At 33.8% G+C, this 12,930-nt stretch overlaps 1 protein-coding gene across 1 annotated transcript in view; it reads left to right on the top strand.

Moving 5' to 3' along the window:
• AGMO (alkylglycerol monooxygenase) overlaps nucleotides 1–12,930 on the top strand; it is a 336,098-nt gene that overhangs the window by 192,375 nt on the left and 130,793 nt on the right. The window lies entirely within an intron of this gene.

Genomic DNA, 12,930 nt, shown 5'->3' with positions numbered 1-12,930 from the left:
TTGTCTATACAGAGAATCAATGAGGAAACAGTGATCTGAACAACACTATAGATTAAATGGACCTAACAGACGTATACAAAACAGACACATACAAAACATTTTATCTGACAACAGTGGAATACATTCTTCTCAAGTGCACATGGAACATTTTCTAGGAAGGACCATATGTTAGGCCACAAAACAAGTCTTAGCAAATTCAAGAAGACTGGAATCATACCAAATATCTTCTCTGACCACAATGGCATGAAACTAGAATGCAATAACATGAAAAAAACTGGAAAAGTCATGAACACATGGAAATTAAACACTCTCCTGAACGACCAATGGGTCAAAGAAGAAATTACAGTGGAAATAAAAAAGGTTCTTGAGACAAATTAAAATGAAAATACAACATACCAGACTTATAGGATGCAGCAAAATCAGTTCTAAGAGGGAAGTTCATAACAATAAGTGCATACATTAAGGAGCAAGAAAGATCCCAAATAAACAACCTAACTCTATACCTTAAGGAACTAGAAAACAGAGAACAAACTGAGCCCAAAATTAGCAGAAAAAAAAAAAAAGAAAGAGTGAAGATTAGAGCAGAAATAAATGAAATAGAGAGCCAAAAAAATAGAAAAGATTAATTAAAATAGATGATTCTTTAAAAAGCTAAACAAAACTGACAATCCTTTATCAAGACTAACCAAGAAAGAGGACCCAAATCAACAAAATTATAAATGTAAAAGGAGACATTACAACTGATACCACAGAAATTCAAGAGATCATAACAGGCTACGATGAACAACTATGTGCCAATAAACTATTAACCTAGAAGAAATGGAAAAAATTTTAGAAACATACAACTTATTAAGAGTGAATCAGGAAGAAATAGAGAATATGAATAGAACAATTGTTAGTAAGGAGATTTAATCAGTAATCAAAAATCTCCCAACAAATAAAAGCCCAGGACCAGATGGCTTCATTGGTGAATTTTACCAAACATTTAAAGAAAAATTAGCATCAATCCTTATCAAAATCTTCTCAAAATTGAAGTGAAGTGAATACTTCAAAGCTCATTTTACAAGGCCAGAATTATTCTGATACCAAAACCAGAAAAAGGCATTACTAGAAAAGAAAACCACAGGCCAATATCCCTGATGAGTATAGATGCAAAAATTCTCCATCAAATACTAGCAAACCAAATTCAGCAGCATATTAAAAAGGTCATTTACCATGATCAAATGGTATTTATCCCTAGGATTCAAGGATGGCACAACATACACAATCAATCAATATGATACATCACCTTAATAGAATGAGAAAATAATCATATGATAATTTCAGTAGACACAGAAAAAGCATTTGGCAAAATTCAACATCCATTTATTATAAAAACTCTTAACAAATTAAGCATAGAACAAACATATATCAACATATTAAATGCTAACTATGACAAGTCCACAGCTAACATACTCAGTGGTGGAAAGTTGGAAGTTTTTCTCTAAGATCAGGATAAGGGTGCCCACTCTCACCACTCCTATTCAACATAGTACTAGAAGTCCCAACTAGAGCAAATAGGCAATAAAAAGAAATAAAAGGTATCAGAATTGGAAAGGAAGAAGTAAAATTATCTCTGTTTGCATATGATATGATTTTATAGAGAGAAAATCCTAAAGCCTCAAATAAAATTTGTTAGATCTAGTCAATGAATACAGTAAAGTTTCTGGATACAAAATTAACATACAAAAATCAGTAGTATTTCTATATAATAAGAACAAAATTTCTGAAAAAGAGATAAATCGATCTCATTTATAAAATGATCAAAAACAATAAAATACTTAGGAATAAATTTAACTAAAGAGATGAAATTTCTCTGCTGAAAACTAAAGGACATCAAAAGAAATTGAAGAAGACACAAATAAATGGAAAGGTATCCATGTTCATGGATTGGAAGAATTAATATTGTTAACATGTCAATACTACCAAAAACCTTCTATACATTCAATGTAATCCCTATCAAGATTCCAATGGCATTTTTTGCTGAAGTAGAAAAAATAGCCCTAAAATTTATATCTAACCACAAAAGGCCCCGAATAGCCAAAGAAATTCCAAGAAAGAACAAAGCAGGAGGTATCACACTTCCTGATATACTGTAAAGCTATAGTCATCAAAACTGTATGGTACTGGCAAAGAGACCAGTTGAACAGTATCAAGAGCCCAGAAATAAACTCGAGTATATATGGTCAATTAATATTTGATAAGGGAGATAAGAATACTCAATGGAGAAAGGACAGTCTCTTCAATGAATGGTGCTGAAATAATTGGATATTCACATATAAAATAATGAAACTGGACCCATATCTTATACTGCTTACAAAAATTAACACAAAATAGATTAAAGACTTCAATATAAGACCTGAAACCATAAAACTCCTAGAAGAAAACAGGCATAAACCTCCTTAACATGGGTCTTAGTAATGATTTTTTTTGGGATATGACACAAACAACAAAATGAAAATTACATAAGTGGGACTACATCAGACTAAAAAGCTTCTGCACAGCAAAGGAAACCATCAACAAAGTGAAAAGACAACCCTTGAAATGGGAAAAAAATATTTGCAAAATATATATCTGATAAGGGACTAATATCCAAAATATATAAAGAACTCATACAACTCAATGGCAAACCCCTCCAAATATCTATTAACAATAGACAAAAGAGCTGAATAGATATTTCTCCAAAGAAGATCTAGGAAGGGCCAACACATACATGAAAAAATACTCAATATCACTAGTCATTAGGGAAACACAAATTAAAACTACTAGATATCATCTTATACCTATTAGAATGACTATCATAAAAAACATAGATAAATGCTGGCATGAATGTGTAGCAGAGGAACCCTTGTATACTGTTGGTGGATTGTAAATTAGTACAACCACTGTGGCAAACAGTATGGAGGATCCTCAAGAATTAAAAATGGAACTAACATATGATCCAGCAATTACACTTCTGAGAATACATTCAAAGGAAATGAAAATACTAACTTGAAAATATATCTGCATCCTCATGTTTATAGCAGCATTAATTACAATAGCCAAGACATGGCTTATAAGTTAAATAGCTACTAGGATGTAATGTACAACATGATGACTATAGCTAACACTGCTGTATGACATATAGAAAAGTTGTTAAGAAAGTAAATACTAAGAGTTCCCATCACAAGAAGTTATTTTTCTTTCCTTTCTTTTTATTGTATCTATATGAAAAGATGGATGTTAGCTGAACCTAGTGTGGTAATTATTTCACAATATATGTAAATCAAACTATCATGCTGTATGACTTAATCTTATACAGTGATGTATGTCAATTATTTTTCAATAAAAGTGGAAAAAGTTTTGATAGTTTACCAACATTTTTAAATCAGGAGACTTTAAGAACCTGGATTAATGATTTCTCTTGAAAAATTTAAGGAACTGGCATTCCCTTAGGACATTAATGAGTTAAAGCCAAAGAATGGTTTTGAGTCCATGAATGGTCCTCTAGGCAGGGTTTTGACTCTTTCGGGTCATAGACATCAAGAAGGACAGGCAAATAAAAGTTACAGACAGCATGTAAGTCCCTGTAACTTTGTGCCATGGAAGAAAATGACTAGATTACCTATTATAGATTAAAGGAGAATGTTTCAATGTTGAGATGAAAATAAATGGAGGGATAAACCACTGTTGTCAGCTTTCATCATTTGAGATATTTTAGAATTGGAAGAAACCTAGTTATCCTTTTTGGCACTTTACAGATGTGCCCTACATCTAAGAGATTAAGTGACATGGATCTAAGTCTTTTGGTGTTTGTATATTTATGGTTTTTAGGTGCATAAAATTTGTCAGGAGGTGCACACAAACACACACACAGACAGACAATAACATTGGAATGCTCTGGGGAGAGAAATTGCATGGCAGGAGAACAGATGTGGAAGGGACCTTTTCACAGAATCTTTAAAGGTTGATTCATGTGAATGTACTACCTATTTTTATGACCTATGTTGATACGCCAAAGAGTAATTTTTTCCATGAATGTATAAGAAATAAACATAATACACTAAAACATGTACATTTAGATATATAAAATGGTTGCTTGTAAATGCAGTTTTAATTCAAACAAATGGATCTAATTAAGAAAAAGAACAAGGTGCACTTCAATTTAGACAACTTTGCTTTTTGCTGATAATCAACACTAAAATAACTGGTTTTTTTCAAAGCCATATGTTGAATATACTCAACTCATTTGTCTGATTTTAACCCTTGAATAATTTTTAAAAATTAACCTCTTGACTAAAATCAAATTGTTGAATTTTTCTGAGTATAACTTTTAAAAACTGCTTTATGTTTTACTTCTAGATCTGTGATTTAGAAAAATGAGGGGGCTTGAAATATAAGGAAGGTATAACAATACCATATTCCTCTTATTATTTAGGTGTTATGCAAGAAAGAGTAAATTATCACCTTAACTGTCAAATAAAAATTGCGTGCTGAGGTAAGATTAGCAAATATCATGCTTTACCATTGAATCCTAAGCCCAGAACTCTTGAAACACTTTGTAATATTTAAATGTTAGAAATATGTGTTATGAAGAAATGAATATACAAAGCCCAAGTTATTTACTAAATAAAGTATTTGAGACCTAGACCAAACAACGCTGTTACTTCTTTCCCAATGGGATTTGAGTGATTACATCTGTCTTGGCAAAAGTGGATTGGTTTATCTTAATGTAAAGTCCATGTAATGCTTATATTATATTGTTTACATTGCTGATTGAAAGCTAATATACAGTATATGCAGTTTGAGATGCCTGTTTCCAGTTTGAAGGGTATAGTTTTTATATGACAAAGATTACTATCAATGGGTTTTGATATTTACCTGAATATTATGCATCTTTTTTGTATTACATCTACCAAGAAAGAATCAGTATTTTTCTTCCTATTAACAACAAAAATCTATTTAAATGATCCTTTCTTTTATTTATAAGGAAAATGTTTAGTTATATTGAACAATAATTATATTAGTACTTATTAAGAATTAATATTTTATTACTAAAACATTGATGTTTCATTCAACTTACTGGATTTAATACATCCATCAATCAGTCACATACTCAAGAAATATTAAGTACCAACTTTGCGATGGAATTGTTATCATAGAGGTTAGGAACAGGGAGTGGGAACTCACAAATTTTGGTTTGGGTTCTGGCTTTGATATTTACAAGTTGTGTGAAAATTAGTAAGTTTTCAAGCTTTCAGAGGATAACAATAGAATTGTTGCAAGAATTAAATGATATATTGTATGTAAAACACTTAATTTTGCTGCATGGTACATATTTAACAAGTGCTAGCTGGTGGTGTTACTGATGGCGAAAACAACAATAACGACAGCACCAGTACCAAGTATTGAGACTGATACTAAGGGAAAATGGCAAAGGAGACATTATCCCAGTCTTTAAGAATGTGGAGGAGATGATCAAATAGACTAGTAATTCCAGTAGAGTTTGAGAAATGCTGTGTTAAAGTTATGCACAGCATGCTCTGAGAGAACAAAGAAGAAAAGCATGAACAATCCAGTTGTGGTGTGTGATAAGATTTCCCGAGGTGATGATGTATCTTGAGCATGAGTGGAAGTTTACAAACTGAAGGGTTTTGAGGGAGGGCCTGTCAAGCAGACCAAGCAGCTTGGGCCAAGGCGGTTAGGTTAGAAAATGGCCACCATGTTGGGGAATTGACAGTAGTTCTTTATGGCTCTAGTGTTAAGTGACAGTGGAAGAACGCAAGGGATAATATTAGAAAAATGAAAAGTGCGATAGCAGAAAAAGAAGTGTAGAGAGTACACAGTAGGAGTTTGGGGTTTTGTCCTGGCGGCATTACCACCAATGCCATTGAAGAGTTTTAAGCACAGAAGCCGTTTGCTTCGACTCACATTTTAATATAATCACTGAAATGGTTTTGTAAAGAAAGAATTGGTGGGGAACAGGTAAGAGACAGGAAATGTATTAGGGATTAATTGTAGTAATCCTGGTAAGATATGACAGTGACTTGAACTAGGATAGTCACTCTACGGAGAGAGGGATAGAGAAAACTGAGAAATTTAGGTTAATTTATGTCAGCATCTCAAGAAAATTACAATCTCACCAGAGAGATAAAACTAATAGAAGAGAGTAAGGTAACTAATTCAGGTAAAATGTTGAGAGAGGTTATATTTAAGTTTAGAGATTTATTCAACCAATGAAAAAGCATCATACCATTCAGGTGGTCCTACATCCATATTCCTAGTTTCAAATTGTAATATATTTTTGCTCCGCAGATTAATTCTAGGTCTGAAACCATTAGTCTGTTGCAAAATTAGCAATGCCCGAAACTCTGTGTTGCTTTAGCTTTGTGGAGAGAAACCCAAGCTCCTTAAGGAAATTAGGACACCAGTATTTGTAATTATATATATGTATACATTTCTTTATTCAGTAAATATTATTGAGTGCCTATTATGTGTCATATATGCCTGTAGGTGTTTCAGATATATCAGTGACCAAAAATATGTGTTATTTTCTAAATGGGTAATCAAGAAATTCTTGATTTAAGCTTGGAATTGTATCTTTTTATTTGTAACAGCCCGACTGATAGCCAAGTTGTTTCTTTTTTTAAAATCCCAAATCTGTAAGAGAAAAATGATAGCCAGCATCATCCAGTGAATTTTATGGATAGTTAAAGTAAAAATTATTATTTTCTAAATCTTGTTTCCCATATGTACATGAGTGAGTACAAATTTCAACTTTTAAACCATGTTTAAGACATGCTACCAGAAGGAAAAATTTTGTCCGCTATTTCAGTACTAAGTAATAAATGGATCTCACTCCTCTGCTTTTCATGACTTTAAATCATTTTTGAAAGGCAATCACTAATATCATATACAAGTTTTGCAGAGGTTTTTGTGGTTAACATTACAGCAAATTTGAGTGGAAACTATGAAGCTTGCGTCATTTTCAAACATATACAGATAAAAATAAAACAGCAGTGAGGTGAAGCAAGAGGGTTGGTAAGGAATTGTGTATATGATAGATTTTTTGTTTGTTAGTTTTGTAATTTGATCCTTTGAATTATATTTCTTTCTTTGATAGTAATAAGCCCTGAAAGAATATGATATCATAAATGCCAAAAGTGAACCCAGACCCACAAAAGATCCTGTTAATACTTTCCCTAACCCCTTTCATTCAAAAATCTTCTAAACCAAATATTCGGGCCTGTTTGCCTTACTTTTCGTATCACTTAGAGGTATGCTGGTGTTAGGATAGGAAATGAGTTAAATATTTGATAGAATATCACCTATACTTATTATAATTTGATATTCAAAGCTTAATTAAGGATGAAATAAGCGTGAATGAACAAGAAGAGTGTTCAAGCACTCATTGACAGGCAATTTTGTACTGAATATATTAAGAGAAAAAGGCATTGATATATTCTACCATAAAAGGTACATAGTTAGAAATTAATAGAATTGATCATTTTACAGTGGCGAGTTATGAAATATACTATATACTAATATGCTAATATACTATTGCAAAGGGTTCCTTAGAATGTAACTGAATATCAAATATAATTTAGGTTTTAATAATTGCTGTAGGAAAATATAAAATTTCTTAAAGATTTCCATTTGTGTAATTATTATTAAGTGCAAGAAAGGCAAAACATCCATTAAAGCAAAGGCCACTGATGTTTACCAAGTGTCTACTCCATTCTAAGTATGCATTTTCATGTACTCACAGCATCTTTTAGTATATATTATTATATGCACTTTTCAGATGAGGGAATTGAGACCCAGAAAGTTAGTTAACTTGTCCAAGGTCATATGATTGTAAGTTATAAGGGTAGAATTCAAACCTCTTTTCTAACTGTACATTTACTATTATACTATACCCCCACATAATAGTATTATGTTATTTTGTCTCCCAAAGAATAACAATGACTGCGTTGATGAGAATATTAACACATATGACAGTTCCCTTATAAATACATACATTAATGAAATAAGCTATTTTTTAAAAGTCTGATGAGGACAGCAAGCCCAAATCTCTTGACCTCCTAAAAATATTCCCATTCTGAGAACTTTTATTGATGGGACTGCCTAAAAACTTGGAAGACATGGTATGAAGCCTGGTCTAACTAATGGCAGATGTGGGGAATGATGGAAGGTGGGAGGAGTTTACCAGTGAAGTGATTAACACTGGATTTTAAAAACAAGTTAACTCTCCTTATGTGGGAAAGGATTTGGAAGACATACATGAATTTACTTCAATTTAATTTTGGAGCAACAACCTTGACCTTTCCCTTCTTCTTCATTCATTCTGGTTTCCACAGCAATGCACTCTTGTGGGTTTTATTCCTGCCTTACTAGCCCCTCCTTTTTAGCTGCTAGAAGCAACTCTTTTTTCTCACCATCATTTCTCGTAGTGCCTCAGGCTCAGTTCTCTTACTTTCACTCTGTGTTATCTACTCCCAACCCAGGACAATTTACCCTAGTCTCGTGGATTTCAACGCCTTCTAAATGCTATTGACCTAAAATTTTATCTACCCTTTCCTGGTTTCTCCATTGAATTTCAGACTTATAAATCTAATTACCTACTCTGTATCTAAGTGGGGTAATGCAAGTTTGGAAATAATAGGAGTTGTCTAAGCTGGAGATGTAAATTTGGGAGACAACTATTTAAAGATCCATGGGAATTGATGAGTTTGGAAAGGCAAGTTAGGTTTCTTATATTATTCTAACTACAAAAATGCAGACATAAAACAATCTCACCGCTCACTCATATTACTTTATTTGAATACATGTAAATCTAATTAAGCTATATAATGGTTATTTCTATTTGAAACAATTTTTTGTTTGTTTTAGAACCACCAGTTAGCATTCTAACCAATTTATGTATGAGAGAACAGATAAAATTACAACTTGGTATTATTACCAGTTCTTCAATTCTGTATGAAGCAGCAGGGATTCAACCTCCTATACCAAACATTGATCTGTTAAAGATCTAACAGATGTAAATACTTGCAGGCAATGTGATTGGGTGAAGATGATTCATTCTGTGCACTACATTTTTAATGAAATTCAGTGTCATGAAATCTACTCTTTTTTGAAATATACTTTCATTCATCCCTTTATTTGTCCACTCATTTCACTCATCCCTCATTTGTCCACTCATTTATAATCCCCAAAATACATTTATTTTAAAGTTAGTTTACTTTTTAGGATGCATAGAAGTACTAGGTCTTCTGGTTCCTGAGTAGAGACTGCAGTAAGGGAGGGAGGAGGCTCGTGGAGGTACCCACACGTGGAAGAGTTTTAAAGTGCATCTCCGTCAGATGCTGACCTTCAAGTTACATAATCAGAGGTGAGAGCTTCACAGTTTTACAGCTAGCAAATCTGAAAGCAGAGATACAGCAGCAAAATATTTTGTGTAACAATAACTTGAATGATTAAGATGAAATTATATATATTGTTTTTATCTATGGTTAGCAATAAATTTTTATACCTTTTAAATATTTGCCTATCAAATGAATGTGTGAAATTTTACCTTTTTCTTTGGGGGTGATGAAAATGTTTTGGAACTTGACAGAGGTGGTGGTTGCCCAACACTGCACTAAAGGCCTCTGAACTGTACACGTTTAAGTGATTCATTTTATGTTATGTGAATTTGCCCTCAGTAAAAAAAAAAATGAAAAATAGTGTCACGCAGAGGAAAAAGATGAAATCAATGTTTCAAATTTCTCTAGATTGTAAAAAACAAAAGTAAAAACCCCCTGTTTACATACAGGAAAGTATTTCTAAAGTACTTAGAAAACAGACCTCTCCACCAGAGATAAAATTTTCATAACATATTCCCTCTAGCCATCCTAAGTCACTGCTTAATTAAAGCCCCAGATCCTCTATTATGTCTGCCTGGGAGCCTTTAAGTGCTTTCTTCAGTTAATTGCTGGAGCTGAGAATCCACTGGAGAGTGGCTTCCTCTTGCTACTCAAAGTTAGGAAGGTGGAGCCCAGGTGCCTTAATTTATCTGCCCATGGTCAAAAGGGCTAGCAATCTGGTATATGTCAGAAACAGCCGGCAGGACGCGGCCAGTCGCTGCACTCAGAGATAGGTGGACGAAGACTGCTAAAGAGATTTCACCCCTGAGTGCTGCCTCGGCAGCGGCTGCATTTTGTGAACATGTTGCTAGCAAGCTTTAAGATGTGCTGGGTGAGCAGGTGGGTTGCACTTGACCCTCCCATGTCCCCTGGCAGAATTACAAAGTACTCTTCTCTGGGGAGATGCTGCCTGTCTTGCAGGTAAGGGTGGATTTAATCAGTCTTCCCATCTGCCCCGTTTTCCAAAATCCTTTGCTCAGTTTGCAAGATCTCTGACCCGGTAGAGATGAGCAGTGGGGGTGGATATCATTGCATCCCCTTTAGCTTTGCTGAGTGAGGGGATACACCCCTATTTTATGGGTAATCACGCCTCTCATTGCCTGTCTCCCCTTTTTAGTTTTGTCTCCCCCCCCCCACCGCCGGAATAAATTATATAATTATAAAATACGTTCTGTTATTGAATTGTGATTTTTGGCTTAAGGTGTTTCCTCTTGTGTACTTCTGGCATTAATGTTTGGTACTGTTATAGGTTTTGAATGAAAGAAAGTGTAGAGAGAGTGGGTATACTTGATTCCAACTTTAGAAAGCCTGTGGTTACCCTTGGGCTGCTTCCTCCCGGAGAGCCCTTGCTCCTTATCTCACAGACTTAGAGCTGGGACATTTTGCTGCCGCGATAAAAGGACCCAGTTACTTTATTTTAAGGAAATTTGATGGCATATAACATAGTGATATACATAGTTACATATGTTTGGGTGCCCCCAGGGAGGGAAGTGGAAAGTTTGACAATCCTGCATATGTTTTCAGATGTTGAAGTTCATGAACTCTGAAGGACCAGGTGTCAAAATGGTTTTGTTTATGTGGTTTGGGAAAATTACAGTCTAAATGTAAATACAATCTAGGCCATCTTGATTTGCTGAAATATGCGTAGGGCCTGATAAGACAAATACTTAATAAATGCCTTTCTAATAATGTAAATGCTACAACCTAGAATTTAGTAGATATGTCTAAATTGGAAGTAACTCATAGTTTAGTTTCTCTGTGACTTTCTCAATGTGTATCAAAACACACAAAGTAGTCAAATTCCAAGTACTTGAAGATGAGAATAACAGCCCAGATCCTAGAATCTAAAGAATGTGCTTAATATATTCAATGGCACACATTTAAATGACAAATTTCCCCAAAATCATTAACTCAGAACACATAACTTCATAAAATATTTTTTATTCAACAGCAATCCTTAAACATGAATCAGTAGGATTAATTTTGGGATTGAAGATGAAGAATAACAAGTGGGTATGCTGAAAGTTAATGGTGGATATTTTTTTCCCTATTGAGTCAACCAATTTTATAGGAAAGAACGGTGTCCGCCAAATTTAAAGAAAACAAATAAACCCTAAAATAGTATGGTTGCTTTGATTCAGTTGACCCTGAGATTTTCTAAGTAAAGGAAAGAACTGGGTGGACATATATTTGTGGTGAGAGCATAGTTTTAAGGTTTTTTGTTGTTCTTTTGGTGGGTGTGATAGATTTCTTTTGCTGTCATAATTTGTGATGTGAATTGAATGTGGTAGAAGTGACGGCCCTTAAATTTTTTTGATGTGTTTGTGTTTATGTGTGTATAGAGGTTATTTAGTTTTCACATGAATGAAAGAATTTAAATAATAGAGTAGTGGATTTCTCCCAGTCAAGCACTTAGCTTTGAGATTAGTATATATTTTTATAGGGCCCCATTTCTCTCATGTATTTTAGATTAGATCTGCTTATGATGAAGTATTTTCTCATGATAGTGATTCGTTTAAGACACTAAACTAATTTCTTTATGGATTGGTTATATACGAGTATATGAAATTCCTACACTTGGCTTAATGTGATCTTTTTAAAGTAACATGAAGACTACTGTTAAGTTTTGGTGAGAAATCTGAATATTGTGAGTGGCTACAGAAACCACAACTGAAGACAGGTAATATGTAGAGTGTAGACTGCTACTGTATTATCTAAGTTATGGATATGAAAGCTAAAGTATATTTATCTACACAGGCTACAATAAATCTTAACAGTAACTGGTATGCAGAGAACATTTGAAAGGTAGTCCTGGCCAGACACAAGTCATTTGGCAGTGGCCTTGCCTAGTATATATTTTCAGGCCTGTCTGCACAAAGATGCTGGCATGTTAACCATGATTTCTATTCCAGGTGATGGATTTCTATCCAAGTAAGTGAGTGACTAAATATTTTCCGGTGGAATCTAGGCACCATAAAATCACTGAAGCCAAATAAAAAAGTTGTCGACCTTTCTAAAATGTAATTATAATAGCTTTGTGTACCACTATGACAGAAGAAATATTTCCACTTAGATCACCAAATAATGGAATGGGTTGAACCTAATTGGAAAAAAAAAAGTAATACGAGTATGCTGCTAATATTTCTTTTTATCAGCAGTAATGAATGTCTTACTGAATTTTTATGAATTTCCAGAAAACTTCCTGGTCATTAACAATAACTGAATATACTGATTCCACATCCAACTCTATCAAAGAAAAGAAATCCAATCTGAACCCACTGAAAACCCATGCCATCATCACTTCATCTCATTTATTCTACACAGAACCAGTTGAGAAACCGAACACTTTACATTAGTTTATTTGTGTTACCCTAAGCAATTAGAGGTGAATATGCCTTCCCAAGCGATATAAATGTGAGGCTCCCTTTGTGGCAGGCTGTTTAAATTTACAACATAAAGCTAGCATTTCCATCTCCAATAAAATCCAGACATTTAATTTTGGTGCATG

Source organism: Balaenoptera ricei, chromosome 9, assembly GCF_028023285.1.
Source record: "Balaenoptera ricei isolate mBalRic1 chromosome 9, mBalRic1.hap2, whole genome shotgun sequence".
Lineage (NCBI taxonomy): Eukaryota > Metazoa > Chordata > Mammalia > Artiodactyla > Balaenopteridae > Balaenoptera > Balaenoptera ricei.
The sequence above is the reverse complement of the archived record's forward strand: the minus strand, read 5'-3'. Positions and strand labels throughout refer to the sequence as shown.